Genomic DNA, 27,626 nt, shown 5'->3' on the forward strand with positions numbered 1-27,626 from the left:
CTGACTCCTGAGACTGGACAGGGAAACCAAACAGAATTTAATTTCTTAAGGACTTTGAAGTCCTTCCTGATCAAATCCTCTGGGAAGGCTTTTCCTTTCAGCTTGTGTCCTCAGTGGACAGTCTTCATCTCCCAATGGCCCAGGTCTCCAGGCCTCTCCGGCTGCTCAGGAATAACCCTGTCTGCGTGCTTCTTGCAAAGGCTGACACGAAAACAGAGAAGATGGGCTTTGAGGTGAGGAAATGTGTCCACAGCCATCCAACAAGTCAAGGGCTCGAATCTGGTTATTCAGACCCTCCTAGGGCACTGTCACTGCATCCCACGGTCTCTTCCAGTGATAGCCACTTGTCTGCAGCCACTAGAAAGCAGCTCTAGGGACAGATGTCCATGTCGTAGGAGACCCACTGGGACCTGTTACGGAAGTCAGCAAATGCCTGGGGAGCCTAGAGGAGGAAGGGAGGAAAGGCAAGAACAGGCAGCATGCCTGCAGAGGCCACAGTCCTCTGGGCACAAGCATGGGAAAAGCACATCCCATCCCATGCTAAGAGCCAAGAACCATGCCTGGGGGCCCTCACTTCCCGAGGAGCAGCTGGACTCCCTGGCTCATCTCCTCCTGGAGGTCTTGGAAGCTGGGCGATTGGACAAGGAAAGGCATTTCACTGCGGTACCTGGAAGGCTTTTTTCATCTGTTCATTCAGTGGATATTTACCGCATGCCAGGCCTGAGGATGAATGATGAGCAAGGGAGTCCCTCGCAGATTTAGCATGGAGACCCATCTTGCTTGCTGTCATCTTCACTGAGGCTTGTGGCAGTGAGAGGACAGAGCAAAGGGGGCAGGCTTCCCCACTCTGGCACACATCAGCTAAATGACCCAGCAAGCTGCTCCGCATCCATCTGAGTACAACGGGGATACTCTTGGTACCATTCTGCTGAGGCCAGGCGGAGTGAAGCACTCAGCTCAGTGGCTAAGATAGATGGAGAGCTCCACAAGGGCTGATGCCTCTGGTGGTGTGACTCGGAGGGTGGGTGGGGGTGGGGGGTGGGGAGCATTTCCCTCCTGGGACATTCTCTTCTTGATGCTTTCCCCTGCTCCCTCCCGGGAAAATGGCCACTTTCAATGGTGAGTAGTTAGCCCAACACAGGCTTTCCCAGGTGCCTCAGGGGCAAAGAATCCGCCTGACAAGGCAAGGAAACACAGGAGAAGAGGGTGGATCCCTGGGTCTGGAAAATCCCCTGGAGGAGGAAAAGGCAAGCCACTCCAGTATCCCTGTGCCTGGGAGATCCCATGGACAGAGGAGCCTGGTGGGTTACAATCCATGGGGCTGCAAAAGAGTCAGACACGACTGAGTGAGCACAGTATACAGCTGGCACGTGAGGTTAAAGCCTGGTCCACCTGGAAGAAGTTTCCAGGTCTAGTTTCTCAAAGAAAGAGGAAGAATAGTTCCAGAGATGCCACGCGGCGCCCTCTGTTCAGGGCCAGAGCTCCTCGGTGCCCGCTCACCCCACCCCACCCCAGCTCTTGGCGTTTGTTACTTGCAAGCCTGCAATAGGGCCACCGTCTTAACTGGTTGTTCAAAAGTCCCAAACCTTTCTTGACCGATTAGTTTGGGGTAAAAAATTTTTTGTAAATGTTTGGCGACTCCTTCCTATATAAAATACAAATGAAACCCAAACCAAGGAAATAGCACATCAGACAGGCCTGCAGAACCTCCGGGCCAGTCCCGAACCCTCCATGACGCTCCTGACCCTCCCCAGCTTCCTTCTAACCCTTTCCGCGCACTTGCCGGCCACGACAACTGCCGGCGTCTCCCGGGCACGGACCGGGAGGAGCCCCAAGGCCGGCCTGGGTCGCGGCGCAGGACCGGAGGCTGCAGGTCCGGAAGGAGCGCCCGGCTGAGGCTCCGCGGGGCGATGCTGACCCCTGGCGGCCGCTCGCAGAGCCTCGCGTTTCTCCTGGGGCGACGAAGAGGGCAGAGGCCAGGGCTCAGCAAACTTCCTATAAATGGCCGCAGAGTAGATGTTCTAGGCTTTCAGGACATGGCGGGTAGAGGGTCGGTGACGACCACAACCGCTGCAGTAGTAAAGCCTGAAAGCACTGTGATTGCGAGTGGGGTGGCTTTCCAGCGAAACTTTGTCGACCGTGAAATTTGAATTTTGTATCATTTTTGCGTGTCACAATATTACCCATCTTTTCATTTTCCCACCCACTTTTTAAAAAATGTAAAAATCATTCTTATCTCAAGAGTTGTGCAAATATAGGCAGTGATTGGAGCTGGCCTGCAAGCCAGGTGGACCCCCGGCCACTTTGCTCCCACTTCCCAGCTCTAATTGCCAGCCGCCACCCCTGCGATTCTTCACTGCTCTGCCACTGCTCCGCCAGGAGGACTCCCCCAGCCCGCACTCCCGACAAGATTGCTGCTCCTGAGCCCCCTTCCTAACAAAAATTCTGGGGTTGTTGGTTTTCACCCATTTCATAAGTTCGTGTAAGTGTCCTTACATTTACGTAAGGTGCCCAGCCCTGTGCTGAGGGCCATAATAACCAACATATGTTTAACATTTGCTTTTGTTCATCTGTTAGTTCAAACAAACTTACTGAGAAATTCCTGTGGCCCAGGCACTGTACTAAGAGAGACTTGGTCTCTACCCTCAAGGTGTTGATAACCACGTGTAGAAGATGGACACAGAAGGCAAGCGTGATGGTGGAGAAGCAAAGGGGGTGTAGCAGCCCAAAGGAGGCACTTAACTCAACCTGGGGGTAGAGGTCAGGGAAGGCTTCCTGGAGGAGGAGGTGATCTCTGAACCAACACTTGAAGAGTGAATGAGAGAGGGGAGAAGGAGGCAAGACATTCCAGGAAAACGTCCAGAGCCTAGAAAGAACTCTTTCAAGAGACTTTTAAACACCAAAGACAGTCTTCTATGTCCTTCAGTTATAATATCTGCCTTCAAGTCCTCTGCAGTCTGGTGGGGAAGACAGGCTCTATCACAAGCTGTTGTATGGTTGTGGGGAGAGATTTAAAGAAGTTTTCTCTCCAGCCTTGTATGATCAGTGAGCCTCAAGAGTGTCAGTCAGGGTTAAGTCAGGGCTCTGAAGCTATGAACAGGCCCTATGGCCAGGCCTGGGCTGGGTCTAACTCTACACAGGGAACCGAGATAATCTAGGGAGAGCAGATGTGGGTGGCTTCTCTACTCCAGAAGCCCCTGAGAGGAACAGGGGCTGGACCTGAACCTTGAAAGAAGTGTACACCTCAGAACTGGGGAAGGAGGAGAGGGGAACGGAGGCAGCAGCACCCGCGCAGGCAAACCCACTGAGGAAGGAATGGATGTGGCCCTGCTGAGAGGCCACCAGGAAGTCCTCCTGCAGGAGGGAACCATCATTCCAGTGTGGCTCTCCCAACCACCTCAACCGACAGGTGTAAGTTTCCTCAGCCCTACCAATTAAAAACCGTGACCTTGGACAGTTACTTAACCTCTCTCTGCCTTAGTTTCCTCATCCGTCCTGACCTCATAAGATTGCTATGAGGACTGAATAAGTTAATACCTATATAATTACACAGCAGGACATGGTACTGGGGCCAGCTTCATGAGCATGCAACTTGAGGGCTCCCAAGGGTCCTGCACCCAGAAGGCAGAGGGTCCCACATTTGATGTAATGCTCTGCTCTTGTTGTCTTGAAATTCTTAATAATTCTGGAACAAGGAGCCCCATGTTTTCATTTTGCATGGCCAGTCCCGGCTGGCGTAGCATGTGCTTACAAACTTGGGGTCTTATTATTACCTTCGAGTCCAGAATAACAAATCTGATCCAGTACCCTTATTTTAGAAATGAAGAAGCTGAAGCTCAGACAGTTTATATGACTGGCACAAGATCACACAGTGCGGCCTGCAGAATGAAGGCTGGGGATGGAGAGATGAAACTGCAATCTCTGAGGTGGAGGGAGGACAAAGACCCTGCTCTCCATTCCCTCCGCCCCTGCCTCCCCCCCACCCCACGCCCCTGGAAGGCAACATAAGGAGAAAAGAGAGACAGACTCCTTAGAAGGAGCTGAGAGAAAGAGTGGGTATGAAAAAGAGCATGAACAGTTGTAGAGGTAGGAGGGGAGCTGGCTATTTTGAGGAACCCAGAGAAGATCCTCAGAGTAAAACATAGTGGTGAAGCCATGGAAACAAGGACTGAGAACGTCTCTTGGATCTTGGCCACAAAGAGGTCATAGATGAGCTTAGAGAAGTGGGTTTCAGTGGAGAGTGAGGGCTAGAAGCTTGGAGACAGCAAGGTGGTGGTGGAGATGGCCACAAGGCATTAAAGAAGCCGAGGAAAGGAAAAGGAAGGGAAAGGGCAGGCAGGCAGGCAGGATGGCTATCCTGAAGGCAGTGGAAGTGGAGCCAGGTCCCAGCTGGATGCAGAAGAAGGACCATCAGAGGCAGTAATTTTTTTTTTTTTTAATGTAGAGTTGGTCTTTGCTTTTCTTTCTTAAATTTTATTTATTTATTTTTATTTGGCTGTGCTGGGTCTTTGCTGCTACGCGTGGGCTTTCTCTAGTGTGGTGAGCGGTTGCTATTCTTCGTTGCCACGTTTGGGCTTCTCAGGCCGTGGCTACTCTTGCTGCAGGGCAGAGGCTCTAGGCGCCAGATGCAGCCGTTGTGGCTCGAGGGCTCAGGAGTTGTGATGCATGAGCTTAGTTGCTCCACAGCATGAGGAATCTGCCTGGACCGGGGATCGAACCCATGTCCACTGGCAGGGAGATTCATCACTGCTGGACCACCAGAGAAGTCCTTTAAAAAAAATTATTTATTTATTTTTGGCTGCATCAGGTCTTAGTTGAGGTGCACAGGCTTAGTTTCCCTGCAGCATGTGGGATCTTAGTTCCCCGACCAGGGATCAGACATTGGAAGGCAGATTCTTAATCACTGGACCATCAAGGAAGTCCCAGAGGCAGCAACTGAGCCAGGAAGGGGTGCACCTCTTTCCCTGAGTCTGTAGGGAAAAGAGGATGTGGTTGAGCTAATAAAGGCTCCGAGGGTGACTCTTCATGGGCGCTGGTTATCTCTCCAGCCGAACTGTGGCAGGTCCAAGGGTAGACACCTCAGGACAACGTAACAGCAGGGGAAAGAACTGACTCACTGGAGTCAGAGGGCCTGGGTTTAGCTGTGAGGTTATTAACTGTGGTGACCTGCTGCAAGTTAGTCACCCTTCAGAACCTCAATTTCCCTACCTGGAAAATGGGGACAACCATGGTTGTTGTGAAGATTAACTGCCGCCATGATCCACATAAAGCCCTCAGTACAGTGTCTGACACATAGCAACCGTTCGCCAAAGGGCAGCTGTTATTTACAGCACATCTGGTGCTCCTATGAACCTCCCTGGGGGTCACGCTTTGGCCAGAGGGCGTTGAGGGGGGCATGGGGGTGTCCAGGGTTTCCCTACAAGCTTTTCAGGAAGTGTGGTTGTAAGAAATGAGACATGATTTAGAAGCGGCATAGCTTCTGTCACAAGGGCTTTGTTACACAATAAATGCTGCCAAATGTGTAATAAATGTTTATGAGCACGTCCTCTATAATCAGCACTCTCTAGAAACTTCCCCTCCCCCTAGGTGCTCTTGGCCTTGGCTGTGGCCACACCCACTGCTCAAGTGAGCTGTATCAGCTGCCAGCTGTCCTCTTGTCTTTTGAATTCAGTGCTTTTTACAGGGACTCTTCCCATGATTATAAGTTTGAGAACCGGAGGCCGCTTTACAAACACTTCCCAATGTCTCGCAGCAATGAGAGGCCAGTGCAAAGGGTAAAGGGAGTTTTCCTGAGCCATGGAAATCAGAAGGGAGCCGGTCCAGCTGGCTATGTCACCCTGAGCTTGTGGGTCATCGCAGAATTGTTTGCAGAAATTCCTGTTGCACTGGATTTTGTCCAGGCCAACGCAGTGTGTTTCAGGGATCACAGAACAACCTCTCAAGGGAAAGAAGGAAAGCCTGTTGCTTGGAATGACTTAGAGAACTGTTGGTAGCCATCCAAGGCAGCCATCACTCATTAAATTTGCCTTCCCTTCCAACAAAAAGCCAAATGTATAGAACACCACATATAGAGCTCTAAGAATAGTACAGCGCTCCAAGAACATACTGAACTTGGCCTGCATGCAAGTGTGCAGGGCTCGGCGGGTCTTTTTACTCTCAAAGCTGGGTGGGTTGGAACAAACACCCCAAATATTTTCTCCAAATAGCATGCAGAGAAGAAATGAGAAAGAGAGCAAAAGAGAGCACCCTAGCATGTCATTCTCTGACCTGGGCTGCCTTTTCAAGGCATGGATTGACCCTACAGCCACCAAAGCAGCTTGAAAGCCCTCAGGCAGTGAGCACAGTAGAGCCCCCTTCCTACCCACCATTCATTGATTCCACACTAGGCTGAGCAAGCCCCAGAGTCCTGTAACAGGTGGAAATTTGTCATCTGCTGCGACAGGAATTTGAAACCATCGTCCTCCACATAGGACTTATTGGCATCCTTCCCATAAGTATAGAAAGTGAGAACAGGTTCCATCCATAGCTGAGTTCTGAGCAATGAGAGCTCTCAAAATACTGAGAGACCCTGAGCCACACCCCACTGTTTGTTGGAAGAAATCCATGCGTGGGTCTATTCATAAACGAGTCTGGGAAGACAGATTCCTTAATGGCGGTTGGCTCTAGTAGTGGGATTTGGGAGAGCTTTCCTTTTCTACTTTAAAACTTTCTGTATGGTCTGCAATCTTTACTCAGTGATCCAGAAAACAGCCACTGTATTTGGAAATTGTTTTCCTAGTCTCAGGCGGGCAAACACAACAGGGTTTCTGGCTTCCTGCTTTCTTCTGGGAAGGGAAAGTAGAACAAGGTGGAGTGGACAGACCCCCGAAGGCCCTCAAAGACAAAAATTATAGGCAGAACAGGATTTAGCCATTCCTGGATATTCCTATCATGCTCCTTGCCCCCCAAGAACAAATGTTACAGGTCACCACACATCCTCAGCCTCTTGAATAGCTAATCACAGTTCATTCTTTAGTTCTTGTAGATGTCACTTCTTCAGGGTAGCCATCTCTGTCTCCTCAAGATTGACTCCCAGGAATCCCCTGGTGGTCCAGTGGTTAAGACTCCAGGCTCCGAATGCAGGGGGGCCCAGGTTTGATCCTTGGTCAGGGAACTAGATCCTGTGCGCTGCAACTAAAGACCTGGGACAGCAAAACAGAAAACAAAAAGCACCCCATATCCCTCCCTTGTTCTTCCAAGCCATCTGTGCTGTGATTACGTGTTTATCTGTTGGCCACCCCCACCAATTGAGGTCCCTGAATGCAGACATGTTTTATTCATCTGTGCAGCCTCTGTACCTTAGGAAAGTGACCACAAATTCTATAAATATTTACTAAATAATTATTTATAGAGGAACCTTTTGTAACCAGGGCAATTTAAGACATACAAAGATGAATAAGAAACCATTTGCTTTCAAGGAACTTAAAGCTGAGTTGTTACTTAGTCGCTAAGTTGTGTCTGATTCTTTTTCAACCCCACAGACTGTAGCACACCAGGCTCCTCTGTTCATGGGATTTCCCAGGCCAGAATATTGGAATGGGTTGCCATTTCCTTCTCTAGGGGATTTTCCTGATCCAGGAATCATATCCACATTCCCAATAACAGCAGGAGAATTCTTTACCACTGAGCCACCAGGGAGCCATGAAATTAAAAGGAGCAAGCGTCTTTTTGCTTGCTCCTTTTAATTTCATGGAAGGAAAGCTATGACAAAATTAGACAGCATGTTACAAAGCAGAGACATCACTTTGCTAACAAATGTCTGCATAGTCAAAGCTATGGTTTTCCCAGTAGTATGTATGGATGTGACAGTTGGACTATAAAGAAGGTTGAGTGCCAAAGAATTGATGCCTTCGAATTGTAGTGCTGGAGAAGATTCTTGAAAGTCCCTTGGACAGCAAGGAGATCAAACCAGTCAATCTTAAAGAAAATCAACCCCAAATATTCACTGGAAGGACTGATGCTAAAGCTCCAATACTTTGGCCACCTGATGCAGAGAGCAGACTTGGAAAAGACCCTGATGCTGGGAAAGATTGAGGGCAAAAGAAGAGGGTGGCAGAGGATGAGATGGTTAGATAGCATGTCAACTCAATGGACATGAATTTGACCAAACTTTGGGAGATAGTGGAGGACAGGAGCCTGGCATGCTGTAGTATGCAGGGTCTCAGAGTCGGACCTGACTTAGCGACTGAACAACAACAAAAAAGCTCAGCTGCGGAGACAGATGTGTCTAACAATTAATTATAAAATCAAGTGCTAGTTTAAGGGTTAAAATAAGAGTTTCAAACAATCAACCATGAAGATAAGGAAGGTTTTGGACCCTGACCATTTCTCACTCATTTTGTTTTATGGTTCAGAATTATTCTCACATTGGAATGCTAGTGTGGGGTATGTGCATATAATTTTAAGGATTCAGGTTCCTAGGACCTTTCTTAGACCTCGACTCATGATTTTTCTTCTGTCCTGCTGGCAGTTGCCCTGGGAATACCTGCCATTTAATGTTAATTGATGTTTGTGAAACACTTATCTTCCTCTGCTGAAAAGCTATAAGTGTTGAGCACTATTTCTGTGTTACAGTAGTTGTTTTATTATTAAAGCAGTGCCAGTGTGGTTACACAACAGCTTGGATCAGGAGATGAAACAAGGGCAGTGATCCTACTGAAGCTACGGGGATGGGGATTTGGGATGGTAAAATGTTAATTACCCGAGATGGAATGTGGGCCCGAGTCCAGCACTGTGCTCCTGAAGATCATTTCAGTACCAGAGCCTGGGGCTGGTTCTCTGGCACTGAGTCCTAAGCATTCTGCCCTCCCCTGGCTGGAATGTTGGATTCACTTTGCTGAAAGCTGCCACAGGAAAGAATTCAATGGCCAGGAGCCAGAAACACACCTCTTGCACAGCATCAGGGGCTACTCTGGAAGCTTTCCAGAAAGGGCTGTTCTATTTGCATACAGTAAATTATTCCTAAACCGATTTATTCTCTTTCCCTCTTTGGATGCTCTCCTTGTTTCTGGCTCTTCAAGATTCTCTCAGAAAAGAGTGAGCTGGAGATGGATGGGTGGGAGTTGGGAAGGTAGGCTTGAAACAGAAGGCTGGTAGAAGTATTCATTTATTTACAAAGTGGAGAAAATGACCATAAAGGTAAATGGGCTTCCGGTCAGGAAACACCAAGACTGTTTCGTTTAGGGTGGGAGGAATGCGTGCTGGAGAAGATACAGTGGAGGCAATGATAACCTATCCATAGCTTTAGTCCCCAACAGTGTCACCTCCAGAAACTGAGGACCTTAGGCTCTGAATGAAACCTTTTGAAGATGCAGGGTTGGCTGACAGGAACGATTCTAGACTAAGGGAGACACTAAAGTACAGTGAAAAGAGCTTAGGCTTTGGAGTCAGATCTGGGACCAAATGTTGGTCTACGAACTATTTTCTATCTAGGTGACCTTGGGCAAATATCCTAACCACTCTGGAGCTTTAGTGTCTCGTCTGTAAAATTTAGAGAACCTATAACTCACAGCTTTAATCGATAGTCCTTGTAAAGAACTCTGCACAGTTGGCACAAAGTGGGCACGCAAGCGGTACGCAAGCGGGTAATCGTTATTTCCAACTACAGGCCAAATGAACAGTCATCCAAACGGCCTAGCAAACAATTAACAGTGCGAAGCTGACCGACGCGCCTATCTGCCCAATAAGGTACCAGGAAAGAACTTGGTGGAGACAAACCAATGGCATTAGCCCTTGTTGTTGGACGGGCTTTCTTGCCGTTCCACCAATAGTTTGAAGATTTGACTAACGAGTGACATGCTGACAGTCCAATGACTCACAACCAGCCCACACTCAGCACTTCTGAGGGGATAAATCAAGGAGCCGGGACGTATAGATTCCGTTATTAGGCAGTACTGGATGAAGAGAGGAGCTTAGGGGGAACAGCGCGAGGGCGAGGCACTAATGAACTAATAAAAGGAAAAAGACGATGGTTGCGCCAACTGAGCTCGGCCGCCATCATGCTCTAGTTTCCCCTTCGCTTCTCCGCGTCCGCGACCGAGGAAGCGGCCTCTGGGATGCTGAGGGGGTGTGTCCCCGAATGATTGGCGCAGGCAGCTCAGCCAATCCTAGCTCGTCAAACGGAACGCATTTGACCAATGAGGGGCGACGGCTGCGGCGAGGCATTGGAGGGGCGGAACGGCAGCTTGACGGGCACAAAAGCCAGCCAGTGAGGGCCGGCAGCATCCTCCCTGCGGCCAATGGAGTGGGGCTCTGGGCGGGGCCCCGAGTGTTTGTGTTGTGGTTTTGGGGGAGGGAGGCGGAGGGGAAAGTTTGTTTATTTTGTTTTTAGTTTCTGGGGTCCCCGTGTTTCTCGGAGGTGAAGCGGGAGGGATTGACCCCCTCCCCCGAGCCTCTCAGTCCCCCTACTACGTCGCCTCCATAGCCTGCGAAGGAGCGGGGACCGCGCGCATCGCAGCGCATCGCCTCACAGCGGAACGCCGCGCACTCGGAGCCGGCACGGCTCGGCGGTGAGTGAGGACCGACGGCCACCGCCGCCCTTCCCCTCCCCCTGCTCACCGCCCAGTCAGAGCCGGGCGGCCGGGTGGGCGAGGACGTCCGCGGGAGCGCGCGGCGCGGGGCCGGCCTGTCAAGCTGAGGTGCAGCGTGTGCGTGTCCTCGCGAGTGAGCGCGCGCGGCGGGGAGAGGGCCGGGAGGGGCGTGAGCGCGCGCGGGGCCGGCGGGGGCGGCGGCGTTGGGCGCGCGCTCCGCGGGGCGGGCGTCTGGTGGGTTTGACCCCCGGGCGGGGAGGGACGCTGGCGAGGTCCGCGCTCGGGGCAGGGGCGCCCGGAATGGCCGGGTCGGGGCGGGCGGGCGCACGCGGCGGCGGCGGGCGTCACGCGCCGGCAGGTGTGAGCTGGGGGAGGGCTTCCGGGTGGGCCGGTCAAGTCGAGTTCGCTTCCCGTCGCCGGGGCACCTCGAGGCCGGGAGGGGTCCCCATCGCGGCGGAGAGCCGAGGCCCACGGAGGCGCGTCGGGGCCCCTTGCGCGTCAGGCCTCGGAGCCTCCCTGTCCCCACCTGTGTGCAGGACCTGCGTGACAGAGTGAATGCGCTCCCCTGCCCAACCCTGGCCGGGGGTCCCAACTCCACCCCTCACCCCGGAGCCCTGCCTGTGTGGCCTCCTAAGAGTCGATTAACTCTTCCCCAGGGAACGGAGGGCGAGGAGACTATCATCGGACGACCAGCCAAAAGTGTTTTCTGCCATTCCCTGGTCCTGCGCCCTTGGTTTCAAACTAGTGGGTTTCCACAGTGGGCTGAAATGGACTATGTAGTGGCTGAAGACACCCAATAATGGTAGCCTCTTGTCAGTGACCTTAAGGCCCAGCCCATCCTCGGTTCTTTGAACACCAGGAGTTAGTCTAGGTCTTTTCAGGCTCCCTGCTTTTTCACGTATCTGCCGGCTGCACTATTACTTTTTAGCCTCGGTGCTAAAGGTTGAAGCCAGGCATAAGGTGAATTCAAGTTGGCGATTTGCTTACAGTATAGGCAAAATATAGAACAAAATTAGCCAGAGATGTTTCTCCATAGTCAGTGAATAAAACGTTGTTAATTACTGTTCCCCTCCCCCAGTAGTTAAGCACACAGAAATAAGATATATAGAAATCTTACATTTTAGCATTTTGTGCAAGTTTAACAATAGCGGCTGTTTTCTTCCTAGTTGTGGGGAATTTCAATGGGATGATAGTTTCCTAATGATTCGGGTGGCTTTGGCACTATGTTTAGCTTTTGGTAGTGTTACGTAAATGGCTCTTAAAAAGCAGAACTTTCAGCACGTTGACACCTCTACCGTGTGCGTTGTCTCACTAGATAGGTAGTAGAAGAGTCGTGAATGTAGTAGGTCCATACACTAAGGCAAGTATCCAGAACACGAATCAGACTGGTTTGTTCCACTTAGAATACAGTGATGATGTGATGCCTTTAAAATAATTTTTTAGTTCTTGACTCTTTTTAAGTGTTTGTCCCAAACATTTGAGCAGAAGAGTTTCTGATGGGACTAAAGGAGAAGAAATTCCCAAGCGGCTTTTCTAAGGTAGCACATAAATGTCATGCCCTTTGGGAGGTGGATTGGGAAATATTTTTGTCCTCATTCAAATGGAAGCACTTAAAAATCTTTTAAATCAGAACAGTGCCATTTGTTCAAATGGTAATGATAACGTTAGCTAACTTTTTTTTTGGTGTGCTTTGCCTATGCCAACCTGCTTATATTTTTTACCTAGTACTTACCTCAAGCCTGTGAGGTCGGTATCATTACTGTTTTATGGATGGGAAAAACAGCCTCCAAAAGCCATAGAGCTAGGAATTAAAGGGCATCGGTTTAGTCTTCAGTCTGATTTCAAACACTATGTATGTTCCATTTTGCACCCCCTCCCAAATTATCCAGAGGAAGAAATTCAGAAAGGACACTGAGAAGCAGAAAGGGATAGGAAAAGGAAATGTGACTGATGATAAGGTTCTTCATATCTAACTTAAAAATTAATGAAACTCATTCTTAATTTTTTAGAGATTAGCATTTTTGCTGGTGTTACATCTAAGCTTTGTTTTAATTTCTTCCCTATTTAATTAAATTAAAGTGCCTTTATTTCAGGGGTCAAGGCTTTCAGAGCCTTTTGCACAGGTCTACACTTTGATACGTTGCTCTTGTCAGTTAATCCTTCCAGGAACCAGGCATCATTCAGTTTTGTATCCAGCAGGGTGCTTGATACATATAATAGGAGCACAGTAAATGTCAGTTTACTTAAGAAACAGTTTAGAATGTCATGACTTAGGGTTCATTTTAGCGGTTTTAGTTTAATGGGACAGTAAAGAGAATAGCTCATGTGCTAAAGGCATGTTCTGGAAGAATACTTAAATGGAGCAGTTCATAGAGCCTGGGAAGTAAATTTTTTAATTTTGAAAATTTCTGTTATTAATATAGTAACATTCTGAATGTTAACACATGTACAGATTCATATAACCAGTGCCACAATCAGGGTACAGAATAGTTCCATCACTCTCCGAAGACTCCCTCATGCTCTGTCCCTTTTGAGAGCCCTGAATTCTGTCCCGGAGAGAAACACTGAGGATCAGACTCAGGCTTGTTTTGCCTTTTTTTTTTTTCCCCCCCTCTTTTCAACTACTTGAAAATGTTATTTACTTTTGGGATTTAAACTGTCACTTCTCTGTGTGTTAACCTCAGTATCCATGTCTGATCTCTCTTCCATTCTCTAAAACAACATCCATATTTACCTGCTGGAATTCTTCCCTAGGGCTTCATACTCAGTATGTTTAAGGTTGTGCCTCCCAGCCACTGTCTCCCAAATCAACTCTTCCATCAGATTTTTCTATATTTTTTGGTGGTGCCATCCTTCTCCCAACCTTGCAACCCTGGAAAACTTGAAAGTGAAAGTCGCTCAGTCTTGTTCAACTGTTGGTGACCCCGTCAACTATACAGTCCATGGAATTCTCCAGGCCAGAAGACTAGTGTGGGTAGCCGTTCCCTTCTTCGGGGGATCTTCCCAACCCAGGGATCGAACACAGGTCTCCTGCATTGTAGGTGGATTCTTTACTGTCTGAGCCACCAGGGAAGCCCCAGGGAAAACTTGGGGCCTTATTATCTTTTGGCCATGCCACACAGCATGTAGGTTTTAGTTTCCTGACCAGGGATCAAACCCATGCTGCCAATGCAGGCAGCATGGAGTCCTAACCACGGGCCCACCAGGGGAGTCCCTTGAATGGCCTTATATTATTACACTCTTACCCCAGACCAGGTATGTTGCTATTCAGCTACAAATGCTGGCTCCTGCCCCTTTGCTCCCAAGCCAGCTTCTGTTCAGGGGGCTGAGCAGACAGAGCACAGGTGGCTGAACACTTGGAACCCATCAAGATTGGACCACTTCCTTGATCAGAACCCCTCACGGCTTCCCATTGCACTTGGATCCATTCGGGATTTATTTCTATCCCGTGAGGCTGTGCAAGATCTGGCCTTCGCCTGCCTTTCAAGCCTTCTCACACCTTTTTTATGACCCACGTGCCTTCTTGACATTCTGATTACATAGCCTTTCTTTCAGTTGTCTGAATTACCCAAGCCTTTTCTAGCCTTAAGGTTTTTGTGCACAGGACTTTCCTGGCCTGGGCCATTACTCCCCCTGGTCTTCACCCACCTGACTTCAGGGTTCACATGAAATTGTCACTTCTTCAGAGAGTCTTTCCTTTATGACCTCATCCCACCACTCCCCTCCCCCTCAGATCTCTCAGAGCTTCCTGTTCTTTTGTCATAGTTCTCACCACTGTTTTTGATTCAGGACCATGTCTGTTTTGTTTCCTGTACCTCCAGAGCTGAACCAAGGACTAGGCATACAGCAGACTCCCAGTAAATATTTGTTGGCTGTGTTGTGAGTCTGGGTGTTTGCTTTTATAATTTATTGCTATCTTGTAGCTTTTGGTAGCCTTCCTTTCTGCCTCCTACCTACTCTGAACTTGATCCCACTGGCAGAGGTCTTGCCACAGAGAAAGAGAGATCTGGAATCGCTAAAGAGGACACCGATTTTGTTCTCCAGAATGGCATCTCTGCCTGGGAGCCCTTCGCACTGAGCCAGAGGAGATCTAACCTAACTCTAAACCGGAGTTGGGCTCGCTAGTCCGCTGAGCAGTGCACCTTGGTCATCCAGGCTCACGTCAGTGCTTGCAGCTGTTCCTCTTCCCTCACCTCACCCTGCTCTTGGTTTTTCCCTCCTCTCTCCACCCAGCATGGGACTTCTAAAGACCTTGTACACTTTCCAGCTGAACCCGCTTACCCTTTGACATTTGCCGGCCTTTTGACATTGACAACCGCCTCTAGTGTCTTGACCCTACGGATGGCCCCCACACTCCTGAAACAGGGCTTCGTTTATGTTTCCTGCCCCCTCCCCAAATCTACCACAAGGACTTAGGTTTAAAAACATTCAATAGTGTTTCTTAGCCTCAAGGGATTAAACTCTGTAGCTTGTTATTTAAAGCTCTCTGGACCAGCACTGTGCAGTAGAAATAGAATGCAAGCCGCAGATGTGAACCACACATGTAATTTTAAATTTTCTAGTAGCCACATTAAAAAGGTAGAAAGAAAGGGTGAAATTGATTTTCATAACACTATTTACATCGAGATATCCAAGATGTTATGTAAACACATAATCGGTTAAAAAAACATATTGAGGTGCTTTACATGCTTTTTTTCATGTGAAACTGAAATCTGGAGTGTACTTTTCACTTAATACATCTCAGTTGAGACTCACCACATTTCCAGTGCTCAATAGCTACATGTGGCAAGTGGCTACCATGCCAGGCAGCACAGCTCTGAACCGTGTCCTTAGCATAGTTGGAGGGCTATACTGGGCTAATTTCCACCACTGGCTTTTTGGTAATGCTCTTCTCCTTCTTGAAATCAGGTCCTTATCCAAATATGTTAACCGTCCTTGCTGAGAAACCCAGAAAATTGAGTTCTCACCATCTCTTAGCCATTTTAACATTAATTTTTTCATGTAGCAGTTAACTTACAATATTTATCAGTTTGTATTATAATCAGGGGTAGTGTTAAAATATTCAAAAACTGGTAAGACATGGGAATAGGTGCTGATGAATTAGAACTTGTGGCAGCTGTGTTCTCATCTGTGTGTACCTGCTGAATTATAGCTCTGATTGTCCTGGGATGTGTATTATTGTCTGAGTTCCTTGAAGGCAGGCTTTGTCCTACTCAACTTTGCCTCCCTAAAAGGACTCCTTACCTGGCTCATAGTAGATCAGTTCAGTCCAGTTGCTTAGTTGTGTCCAACTCTTTGCGAACCCATGGACAGCAGCATGCCAGGCTTCCCTGTCCATCACCAACTCCCAGACTTGCTCAGACTCATGTCCATTGAGTTGGTGATGCCATTCAACCATCTCATCCTCTGTTGTCCCCTTCTCCTCCTGCCTTCAATCTTTCCCAGCATCAGGGTCTTTTCCAATGAGTCAGGTGGCCAAAGTATTGGAGTTTCAGCATCAGTCCTTCCAGTGCATATTCAGGACTGATCTCCTTTAGGATAGTCTGGTTTGATCTCCTTGCTGTCCAAAGGACTCTCAAGAGTCTTCTCCAACACCACAGTTCAAAAGCATCAGTTCTTCAGCACTCAGCTTTCTTTATGATTCAGCTCTCACATCCATATGTGACTACTGGAAAAAACCATAGTTTTGACTATATGAATCTTTTCAGTAATGTCTCTTGCTTTTTAATGTGCTATTTAGGTTTGTCAGAGCTTGCTCCTAGTAGATAGTCTATAAATATTTTAAATCACTGAACAAATGCTACCTTGTACTTTGTTTTATTCTTTGTGCTACGTTTAATCTTTTCAATTAGAAACCAAAATACAAGTGCTTTGAGGACAGAGATCATGAATTATGAAGGACTAGATGGCAGTTTCTTGATTGTCTTCATAGGAGAATTTCTTTTGAATGAAAATTCACTTTAAAAAAATAACTGTTTAAAAGTTGTTATGGGTTTTCAGGCTGGGCAGATAATGAAGGGTGACTTTAATTTAATGAAACTTAAACTTTCCTTTGTGGTTTTGTAAGCTGGCTGTGAAAGCAGCTTCAAAAGAAGAGCTCCTTGGAATTAATGCAAAGTCTTCCAGTTAGGGGCATGTCTGGTTCCTGGAAAGGAACTGAACTAGAAGTGAAAAATCCTGGGTTGGTTTGTGTTGTAGACATATACTTGAGTACCAACTATGTTCCAAGCACAGGAATGATTGAAAATTCAAAAACATAGTATGAAAAAGTACGGCTTTAACACAAAGATGATCTGATTAATTTTTTCTAGGAATATGGAATTTCTCTTTGCTGCTGTATACTTTCCTCATTTCTAGCATGGACTACGCTCTATAGTGTTTCTAGCACTCTCTTGCATCAGATTGTGAGCTTCTTAAGAGCAAGACTTGCATTCATCTCTGAATGAATACACACACTGTACTGCGCCTGCCATATTGTAGGCACTCAAATGTTTGTTGAATAAGTATCTTCAAATAAATTAGTTTGCAGAACTTAATTTTTTTCCCTTGTGAGTAAGGAATTCTCTGCCTCAGAGAATTGTAGAAACTGCAGAAGGAATAATCGCTTAAGACTATGTGTCTGTTCTGTATATGTTCTGCCTCAAATATAAAACATTTAACTAAGAAACAAGTGTAGCTCTAATCACATGTCCTCCCTACTTAAACACTGTCCCCCAAACACTGCCATCCACCCTCTGGAATATAAACTTCACAAGAATAAGCATCTGATCTGTCTTGTTCACTAAATGCCCAGGGAAGACCGTGCCTCATTTCCTCTCCTTCTTTCCTTTGTTGCCAATACTCTTGTCACACTGACCTTCTGGCTCTTGAAATGCGTATCCCCTCCCTGCTCAGGATCTCTTCCTTGCGCTTGCCATTCCCATGGTCTGGAAGCTTTGCACCTCAAGCCTAGTTGTTGCCTCTTCAATCCTTGGAGCCCTGTTTATGTGTTATTTCTTAAGCACACACCACCGCACCCCCCAGTAGAAGTGCTCCTTTTAAACACTCAGAGCAGTTAATTTAATTGTAATTAAGTAATCATTTAATTTGTATATTGTTTCCCTGCTAGAAAATAGCTATGTGAATAAAAATGCCTTGTCTGTTTTGCTCACATTTTTATCACCAGTACCTGGCACCCACTGCAGTATTCTTGCCTAGAGAATCCCCATAGACAGAGAAGCTTGGCAGGCTGCAGTCCACGGGGTCGCAAAGAGTCGGACACGACTGAGCAGCTCAGCATGGCACAGCACAGCATCTCCCACTGTAAATTACACATAGTAGGTCCTGAATGAAAATTTTTCAAATAAATTAGGAAAGAAAACAGAAAAGTATCTCATTCTGATGGTTTAAATAAATATATGGGGGCAGGGAGGGGCTTTCCATTTTAGGTTGTCTCTAGGGTCTATTTTTTTCTTAATTTCTACCTGTAATAGGTAAACGTTTCATTATTATAGAAAGAATATTGTAATAAATTTTAATTTGTATGAGAATCTTATCCAGTCATTGTAGAGTTGGGGTTTTCTTTTCTTTTCTTTTTTTGGCGGTGTATGGGATCCCAGTTCCTCAATTAGGGACTGAACCCAGGCCATGGCAGTGAAAACCTGGAATCTTAACCACAAGACTACCAGGGAACTCCCCACTGTAGAGTTTAATGAGTATCTTTTTAACCCTTTATTAGTAGAAATGATCAGAATGGTTATTCCTTTAAACACTTTTTTATGTGGTCAGTACTTACTTGACTACAGTTGATGCTGAATGTTTGCATGTGCACTGTGTGCTGAATGCTGGGTTAGGAGCTAGGACTACAGGGACGGGATAAGAGATTTTTGTTCCCAAGACATGCACAGCCACGTGGGCAAGGCGGACACAGATGAGTGCCATTTGGTGTTGTAAATGTTATAGTAGACATTCAGGGGAGGGGGCAGGGGTGGAAAGGAAAGTGGTCCACACAACTAGAAGTCAGGAAAGCCTTTCCAGGGAAGGTAACATTTACACTCGGTCATGGAGGAAGAGGGCATTTCAGGCAGGGCAAACAGCCTACACAGAGGCCCGAAGGAGCATATTTAGTATAAGGAGAAGCTGGCGCAGTGGTGTGCTTTTATAAAGCTGGTGTCAGGGTACAGGGCCAACAGCTGTCTTACAGACCTGAAAGTGACATGTCAGACTCAGATTACACTACATTTCAGAAGTGGAGATAGTCTTAGAAATAATTGTGATTCCATACATTTAAATTCATAAAGGCATTATAAAGTACCATTCAAAGAAGCTAATCATAAACCAAAATGATGCTTGTCACTTCTAATTAATATACTTGCTTGAGTATAGCACCTATAACTAGGCAAATGATTTCAGGTGGAGTTAGAAAGTTGTGACTCATTTAAGCTTATCTAGGAGCAGAGTACTCTTGCCTGGAGAATCCCAGGGACGGAGGAGCCTGGTGGGCTGCAGTCCATGGGGTCGCTAAGAGTCCGATACGTTTGAGCAACTTTACTTTCACTTTTCACTTTCATGCATTGGAGAAGGAGATGGCAACCCACTCCAGTGTTCTTGCCTGGAGAATCCCAGGGACAGCGGAGCCTGGTGGTCTGCCGTCTGTGGGGTCGCACAGAGTCAGACACGACTGAAGTGACTTAGCAGCAGCAGCAGGAGCAGAGAAGCATAAGTTGGAATCAAGATTGCTGGGAGAAATATCAATAACCTCAGATATGCAGATGACACCACCCTTATGGCAGAAAGTGAAGAGGAACTGAAGAGCCTCTTGATGAAAGTGAAAGAGGAGAGTGAAAAAGCTGGCTTAAAACTCAGCATTCAAAATACTAAGATCATGGCATCCGGTCCCATCACTTCATGGCAAATAGATGGGGAAACAATAGAAACAGTGACAGACTTTTATTTTCTTGAGCTCCAGAATCACTGTACATGGTGAGTGCAGCCATGAAATTAAAAGACACTTGCTCCTTGGAAGAAAAACTATGACCAACCTAGACAGCATATTAAAAACAGAGACATTACAAGATCCATCTAGTCAAAGCTATGGTTTTTCCAGTGGTCATGTATGGATGTGAAAGTTGGACCATAAAGAAAGCTGAGCACCGAAGAATTGATGCTTTTGAACTGTGGTGTTGAAGAAGACTCTTGAGAGTCCCTTGGACTGTAAGGAGATCATACCAGTCCATCCTAAAGGAAATCAGTCCTGAATATTCATTGGAAGAACTGATGCTGAATCTCCAATACTTTGGCCACCCACTGCAAAGAACTGACTCACTGAAAAAGATTCTGATGCTGGGAAAGATTGAAGGTGGGAAAAGAAGGGGACGACAGAGGGTGAGTTGGTTGGATGGCATCACTGACTTGATGGACATGAGTTTGAGCAAATCTGGGAGTTGGTGATGGACAGGGAAGCCTGGCATTCTGCGGTCTAAGGGGTCACAAAGAGTTGGACATGCCTGAGCAACTGAACTGAACTGAAGAGCGGAGAGTAAAGGACGTCACCTCTAGATTGCTGAGACAAGTGCTGATCCACCTCACAGGATCAGATACTGAACCAGTCAAAGGGATGATGTCAGAAGGGATTACCTAGAAGGGCCTCCAGGTGCATATACTGGGAAAGATGATTTCTACAGCTTGAAATTCTAGTTTTACTTAACCTGTAAGTCTAGTCAGAGCTATGGTTTTTCCAGTAGTCATGTACAGACGTGAGACTTGGACCATAAAAAAGGCTGAGCACTGAAGAAACACCAAAAAATTGATGCTTTCAAACTGTGGTGCTGGAGAAGACTCTGGAGAGTCCCTTGGACTGTAAAGGAGATCAAACCAGTCAATCCTAAAGGAAATCAACCCTGAATATTCATTGGAAGGACTACTGCTGAAGCTGAAGCTCCAATACTTTGGCCACTGATGCAGAAAGCCAGCTCATTGGAAAAGACCTTGATGCTGGGAAAGACTGAAGGCAGGAGGAGAAGAGGGCAGCAGAGGATGAGATGGTCAGATAGCCTCACCAACTCAGTGGACATGAATTTGAGCAAGCTCCAGGAGTTAGTGGAGGACAGAGGAGTCTGGCGTGCTATAGTCCATGGGCGTTGCAAAGAATGTGACACAGTGAATGAACAACAAAAAGAACAACATAAACCTTTAAGTGGTTCACAGAGCCAGCATTAGCTTAATTTGATTCTCAACTGAAAGTGGAGAAAGGGAGAGTCATTGGATGGAAATGCAGCCCATTTTCTTTCAGTTTACACCTCTTTAGTTTAATAACTCTTTTTCAGCCCTGTTATTCTTAAGTAGTGCCTCCTTTTCCCCAGTTCACCCCAGCTCTTACTGTCTTTCATCCTGTTGTCATTGTTAAGTACAATTAGGAGATGTCTGGGCTTTGTTGGCTAACCAGTGTTTCTCAGATTTTCATATTCAGAACTTGATAGTTTTCAGAAAGAGAGGTGACTAAGCTCTAGTAGTGCTGATCCCATTCAGAAGATGATAATTAACCTATTACAAAGTCGATTGCTACAAATTTCTGTGTGTATGTTTATTGACCTACATTACAAGGAGCTACGGAGATAATGGATGGTAGGGAAAATGACACCAGTGAATATAGTTTATTGGAAGATGTTTGGAGTGAAAAGGAAGGAGGAAATGGAAGCAGAGTGAGGCTGAGAAGGCCACAGCGTCTTGAGGTAAGATAGAAAATCTATTTAAAGGTGTAGAAATGAGACAGGAGGAGAAGCAGCAGGGCAGAACCTTTAAAAGAATGACTTAGCTGTTAAGGATATGGCATAAACTGAGTAGAACTGATTAGGTCCAGGATGGCATCAAGATTCAACTTCCAGTAGACCCTGAACCTCATTATACACTCATGGTAATATACTAGCATATGATAAACGACACGCCTGCAGGCACCGTGACAGTTCTGACGCTGACCATAAAAGGGCAAAAAGTGGGTGGTGGCCCAATTCCTGGAAGTCCCTGCCCCTTCCCCCTGAAATAGTTGGAATAATCCTCCTACCCACTAGCTTACCCAGTCCATAAACACTGAGCACCCCATATTTTGTGGCTGCTGTTGACTTTTGAGACAGCCCACACCCTGTGTGCGAAGTGTGTTTCTACCATGGTTGCTCACATTCTGAGACGGACTACATTCTGTAATTGGAACGTGTATCACCTTCAGTAAACCTGCTTTTTAGTTACTGTGGCTCACTCTTGAATTCTTTTCTGTGCTAAGCCCAGGCCGTCGCTTGGTGGCCCATCCCAGGAACCTGCCCACGACCTGGATCTTGACCATTTTCTCATGCTCCATTTTCCTGCAACCTCTTTACAAAGGATATTGATAAATCATTTTAGTTATCACTTTGCCTCTTGCTGAATTCCTTCTGCGCTGAGACATAAAGAACCTGAGCTTCATTAAGTCCTGAGATGAGTTACGCAGTTTCAGTTGGAAGATTGTGGGTTTGAGTCCCAAGTGAGGTGCAATTTCAGGAAGCACCCAGGAGAGCGGAGTGATAACTAGGACACGTTCCTTGTAGTTCCTCCACAGGAGAAGCGGGAGAAGTCAGGAGTCTGCTCTTGGATACGTAGAGCCTGAAACACGCTTATCCACTTTGTTGCTTTTGTGGCACTCACAGAATGGTTTGCATGCAGTAAGCAGTACTAAGAGATAAATCCACCAGATTGTAAGGAATTATTAATTGTCGCTTTAAACTTGTTCCAGTTACTGTATCATACTCTCTGTATTAATGACAGATGAACATGTTTATTATTCCTGTATTTTGTGAGTAGTACAGTTAATATTGTTTTCTTCCCCTAGAAGTGTTAATTACATGTATACATTTAAAATGTACCACAGATTTTTTTAAATTTATATATTTTTTGCTTATTTACTGGGCTGTGCCAGGTCTTAGTTTCTTTCTTAGTTGTGGCACGAAAGATCTTTGAGTTGTGTGGCATGTGGGATCTAGTTCCCTGACCAAGGACCTGGGCCCCCTGCATTGGGGATGTGGAGTCTTAGCCACTGAACCACCAGGGAAGTCCGTGGCATGTCTTCATTTTTCAAGCCTAGGAAGAGCCTCCAAAAGTAGGAGAGGTCCAAGCTCCCTGACTTAGGCCCGGGTCAGTGCGTTGCAGGAAAATGGGGCACGAGAGGCTGGTTATGTTCCAGGTCTCGGATGAGTTCCTGGGATCAGCTGCCAAGGTGAGAGTCCTTGACTTCGCACAGGAAAGAATTCAAGAGTGAGCCATGGTGAAGTGAAAGTAGATTTGCCTAAGATTTGCACTTCACAGACACAGGGTGTTCGGTCTCAGATGGCAAAAGCTGCCCCCAGATACAGGGTGGCTAGTTTTTATGGGCTAGATAATTTCACAGGGTTCCAATGTGAAGGAATGAGTGAGAGATGAAGCCCAGGTCCCCTTAGGAGCTAGGTGTTTTTCCTTCAGTGAAAATCTTGCTACTGGTGTATCATGCTCAGTAATATCCTTTCCGTGAGATATTTTACCCAAATATGTATCTCTTTGAGACTTCTATTAATAAGTAAACAACTCTACTTAGATGTACCGTGGACAACAGATTTTAAAACAGTTTCACTAACTACTCTTGTCAACCTTACTTTCTCTATAAAAGTTTATGAGGTGTTTAACATTTATGATGTTTTTATTTTGCAGTGTGGCTCTATACCCGTAAACCAAAGAGCACACTAATTATAGATTCCTGCTTAAACCATGCAGGAGGAGATCTCTTTCTGCCCCCACATTCCTAATGTATGGCCAAAACATGGGCCCACAGGGGAAAGCATTACTTTTAAAACACCAAGAGAATTGGTGAAAGGGCTCTTTGTGGAAATAACAAAACAAGAGAATGAAAATGCAAAAGGCATCACAATTCAAGCCAGTAAGGGCTGGTTTGAAAACTTTAAAAAGGGGACCCTGTGCCCCACACAGAGCTTGTGAGGCAGCCTCAGCACTTCGTGACATCACCCTACGCTTCCCGAAGCTGCCAGAGCCAGGGCTCCACACCGAGGCAGCGTGTTTGCTTCTGAGGCAGAGGCCTGCCAAGCTTGTATTCACTGCGCTTAAACACGCGTATTGAATGTCATTTTCTCTCGTTTGCCTTTCATTTGGGGTGCCATTCAAAAAGATAACTCTGGAGGCTGGAGATGGGTCTCTGCTTCACCTCCCTAAATGATTTGCTCTCTTGATTGGGTCCCCTCATTGGTAACCATCCTCCCAACACCTGCATCTTGAAACCCCGAAATGCTGCATCTTGAAACATTGCCATGTCTTGTAGCTCTTTTCTCTATAGTTTTGGACTTCGAGCTGCTCATTTTTTGTTTTCATGCCACCATCTTGCTTCTGAGTCATCCTCAGGCTATGTGTGGATTATTAAAACAGCTTCCTGTGCCTCGTCCTGTTCCTACTTTCCCTCCAGAAAACATTTCCTATGTACTATTTTCTTTTCCCTTCTCAATCAACCTTTCTTATTCTGTGAAGTCCAAACCTGTGTGTCTGACCCAGATCCTTTAATGCTTCCATCTATCAGCTCTTGTTCCCTAGAGCTCTTTGCCCTCTCCCATACAATCTTTTCTCTGTATTTCATATGATTTTCTCCCTTTTTGTCCCTGTATTTTATAAGGGCTATGCATTATGTAAAATATTCTCCCTTGTTTCTGGATTCCAAACCATTTCCCTTCACTCTTAAAAAACATTCTCTAAACTGTCTCCCTGGAAGTACGTCATTATTAAAGACCTCTTCATTTAAATACAGTTTGTTTTTATTGATATGATTGTGACACTAATGAATCAGATAAAGTTTGCTAATTTCATTCATTACTTCTAGTGACTTTTTTGTAATCATTTTGTTTTTCTTCTATACACAATTATATCATTTACCGAGAATGACAGTTTTGCTTTCTAATCTTTGAGTTCTAATTCTTTTTTTTTTAGTTATTTATTTTTATTTGGCTGCATTGGCTGTTAGTTGTGGCATGCTGGATCTTTTGTTGCAGTGCGTGGATTCTCTAGTTGTGGCACACAGGCTCAGTAGTTTGGTATGAGGGCTCCAGAGTGTGTGGGCTTTGGTAGTTGTAGCACACAGGCTCTTTAATTGTGGCATGGGGGCTTTTTAGTTGCTTTGCGACATGTAGGATCTTAGTTCACTAACCAGGGATTGAACCCATGTCCCTTGCATTGCAAGGTGGATTCTTAACCACCGGTGATGGTTGTTCAGTTCCTAAGTCATGTCCAGCTCTTTGCAACCCCATGAACTGCAGCATGTGAGGCTTCCCTGTTCTCTCCCAGAGTTTGCTCAAACTCAAGTTCATTGAGTTGGTGATGCTGTCCAACCATCCCATCCTCTGTCACCCTCTTCTCTTCCTGCTCTCAATCTTTCCCAGCATCAGGGTCTAATCCCTTGAATGTATTTGTCACTTCCACTCTAAAATCATAAAGGTTTTGATTTAGGTCATACCTGAATGGTCTGGGGGTTTTCCCTACTTTCTTCAATTTAAGTCTGAATTTTGCGATAAGAAGCTTGTGATCTGAGCCACATTCAGCTCTATGTCTTGTTTTTGCTCACTGTATAGAGCTTCTCCACCTTTGGCTGCAAAGAATAAAATCAATCTGACTTTATATTGACCATCTGGTGATGTCCATGTGTAGAGTCATCTCTTGTTTGTTGGAAGAGAGTGTTTGCTATAACCAGCGCATTCTCTTGGCAGAATTCTGTTAGCCTTTGCCCTGCTTCATTTTGTACTCCAAGGCCAGACTTGACTGTTACTCCAGGTAATAGTCACTTGACTTCCTACTTTTGCATTCCAATCCCCTATGATAAAAAAGGGCATCTTTTTATTCGTGTTAGTTCTAGAAGGTCCTGGAGATTGTCATAGAACCGTTCAACTTCAGCTTCTTCAGCATTGGTGGTTGGGACTGCCAGGGAAGGTCCCTGAGTTCTTTCTTGTCTTGTACTGGCTAGGACCTCAAGTACTATGTGCTAAGTTGCTTTCGGTTGTTTCTGACTCTTTGCAATCCCATAGACTGTACCCCACCAGGCTCCTCTGTCCATGGGATTCTCCAGGCAAGAATACTGGAGTGGGTTGCCATTTCCTCCTCCAGGGGATCTTCCTGACCCAGGACTTGAATGTACGTCTCTTATGTCTCCTGCATTGGCAGGTGGGTGCTTTACTGCTGGGCTTCCCTTGTGGCTCAGCTGGTAAACAATCCACCTGTAATGTTGGAGACCTGGGTTCAATCCCTGGGTTGGAAAGATCCCCTGGAGAAGGGAAAGGCTACCCACTCCAGTAATTGGGCCTGGAGAATTCCATGGACTGTATAGTCAATGGGACTGCAAAGAGTCAGACACAGCTGAGCAACTTTTGCTTTCACTTTTCTTTTCCGCTAGTGCCACCTGGGAAGCTCTCAAGTACTATAATGGCAGTAATGTAAGCAAGTGACAAATGTTGGAGAGGATGTTGAGAAAAGGGAACTCTCATACACTGTTGGTGGGAATGTAGATTGGTACACCCACTGCAGAAAACAGTATGGAAGTTTCTCAAAAAACTAAAAATAGAAATATGATCTAGCAGTTCTACACCTGGGATATATGAAGCAAACAAACAAACAAAGAAAACGCTAACTTAAAAAGATATATATATCCCAGTGTCCCTAATAGCATTTTTTACAATAGCCAGGATATGGAAACACCCTTAGTGTTCATCCACAGATGAATAAATGAAGATGTGGTATATACAATGCAATACTACTCAGGGATTAAAAAAATAATGAAATTTTGCTGTTTGCAACAACATGGATGGGCTTAGAGGACGTGATGCTTAGTGAAGTAAGTTAGAGAAAGACAAACACTGTATAATATCAGTTACATGTGCATTTTATAAAAGTAGTGAATATAACAAAAAGAAACAGATTGGCAGACACAGAACTAGTGGTTACCAGTAGCGAGAAGGAAGAGGGGAAGGGCAAAATAGGGGTAGGAGATTAAGAGTTATAAACCACTATATATAGAATAGAATAAGTAAGCTACAAGAATATTGTGCAGCAAAGGAATATAGCCAGTATTTTATAATAACTATAAATGGAGGATAACCTTAAAATTATACTGTGTTGTATCCCTGAAAGTTACATATATTATACCTCAACTACACCTCAATTTTTTTTTAAGTGATATAAATGGGCATCTTTGGTTTTCCCCCAGACTCAGAGGGAAAGCATTGTGCCATTATATGTGATGTGTGTGTTTTTCCTAGTTACTCAGCCAGATACTCGAGGAGTCCCCTGCAGATCTTTGGAGTTCTGTGTCTGTGCAGCTCTCTTCTCTCCAGTACTCCTGTGAACTACAAACTGTCGCTGCCTTGGACTTCCTAGTATCTCAGCTCCATCTCCTCAACGAACGGCGGTCTCCGAGTTCTACCTGGGTTCCCCTTCCCTGTGCTTTGGGCTGGAGACCTTCCCTAGGTAGCAGACTTGGACAATTACAGGGCTTAATTAGCTTGTTTGTTACTGTCTCTCAGGAATCACTGTCTGTGCTTCCTTGCCCGATGTCTGATGTCTTGAAAACCATTGTTTTCTATATTTTGTCCAGAATTGTAGTTGTTTCAGGTGCAAGGGTGCATCTGGTCCCTGCTACTCCCTCTTCTCTGGAAGTGGAAGTGCTGCCTTTTCTGGAAACATTTGAGGAATTATTTCGGAGTTGCTTCCAGAGTATGAGATATTCTTTGGAATTTCCGTAGGGGAAAATCTTCATTCTTTCAGGGTGGATATGATTTTAGGGAGCAACCAAGAGTCATTTTTAAGGTCTGATTAAATGATTTGTCTGGGTAATACTGTTTGGGGTCCAAAATGATTTTGAGGTAATGAGGCAAAGTTCCTTGTGCAGTTGGTAAACTGTTTTGGAAGCAAAATAGGAGTTGCAAAATATTTTCAGTGATGGCAACCTGACTGAAATAAATATAAACCTTTTCAGGGTATATATCTTGAAAAGTAACTTTCAGGTGAATGTTTCTGTAGATTGGTTGGTATATATTT

At 46.0% G+C, this 27,626-nt stretch overlaps 1 protein-coding gene across 5 annotated transcripts in view; it reads left to right on the forward strand.

The window, feature by feature from the left end:
• The first annotated feature begins 10,304 nt into the window (after positions 1-10,304).
• TNRC6B (trinucleotide repeat containing adaptor 6B) overlaps positions 10,305-27,626 on the forward strand; it is a 261,892-nt gene continuing 244,570 nt past the window's right edge. For 3 of the 5 annotated variants that reach the window (XM_012175680.4, XM_060413567.1, XM_060413565.1), the window contains exon 1: positions 10,305-10,547. The gene's annotated coding sequence lies outside the window, so the exon portion shown is untranslated. Of the gene's footprint in view, positions 10,548-10,601; positions 10,686-27,626 lie in introns of those variants that run through there. The other 2 variants (XM_012175682.5, XM_060413566.1) reach the window with 1 other exon arrangement.

The sequence above is a fragment of the Ovis aries genome, chromosome 3 (genome assembly GCF_016772045.2).
Source record: "Ovis aries strain OAR_USU_Benz2616 breed Rambouillet chromosome 3, ARS-UI_Ramb_v3.0, whole genome shotgun sequence".
NCBI lineage: Eukaryota > Metazoa > Chordata > Mammalia > Artiodactyla > Bovidae > Ovis > Ovis aries.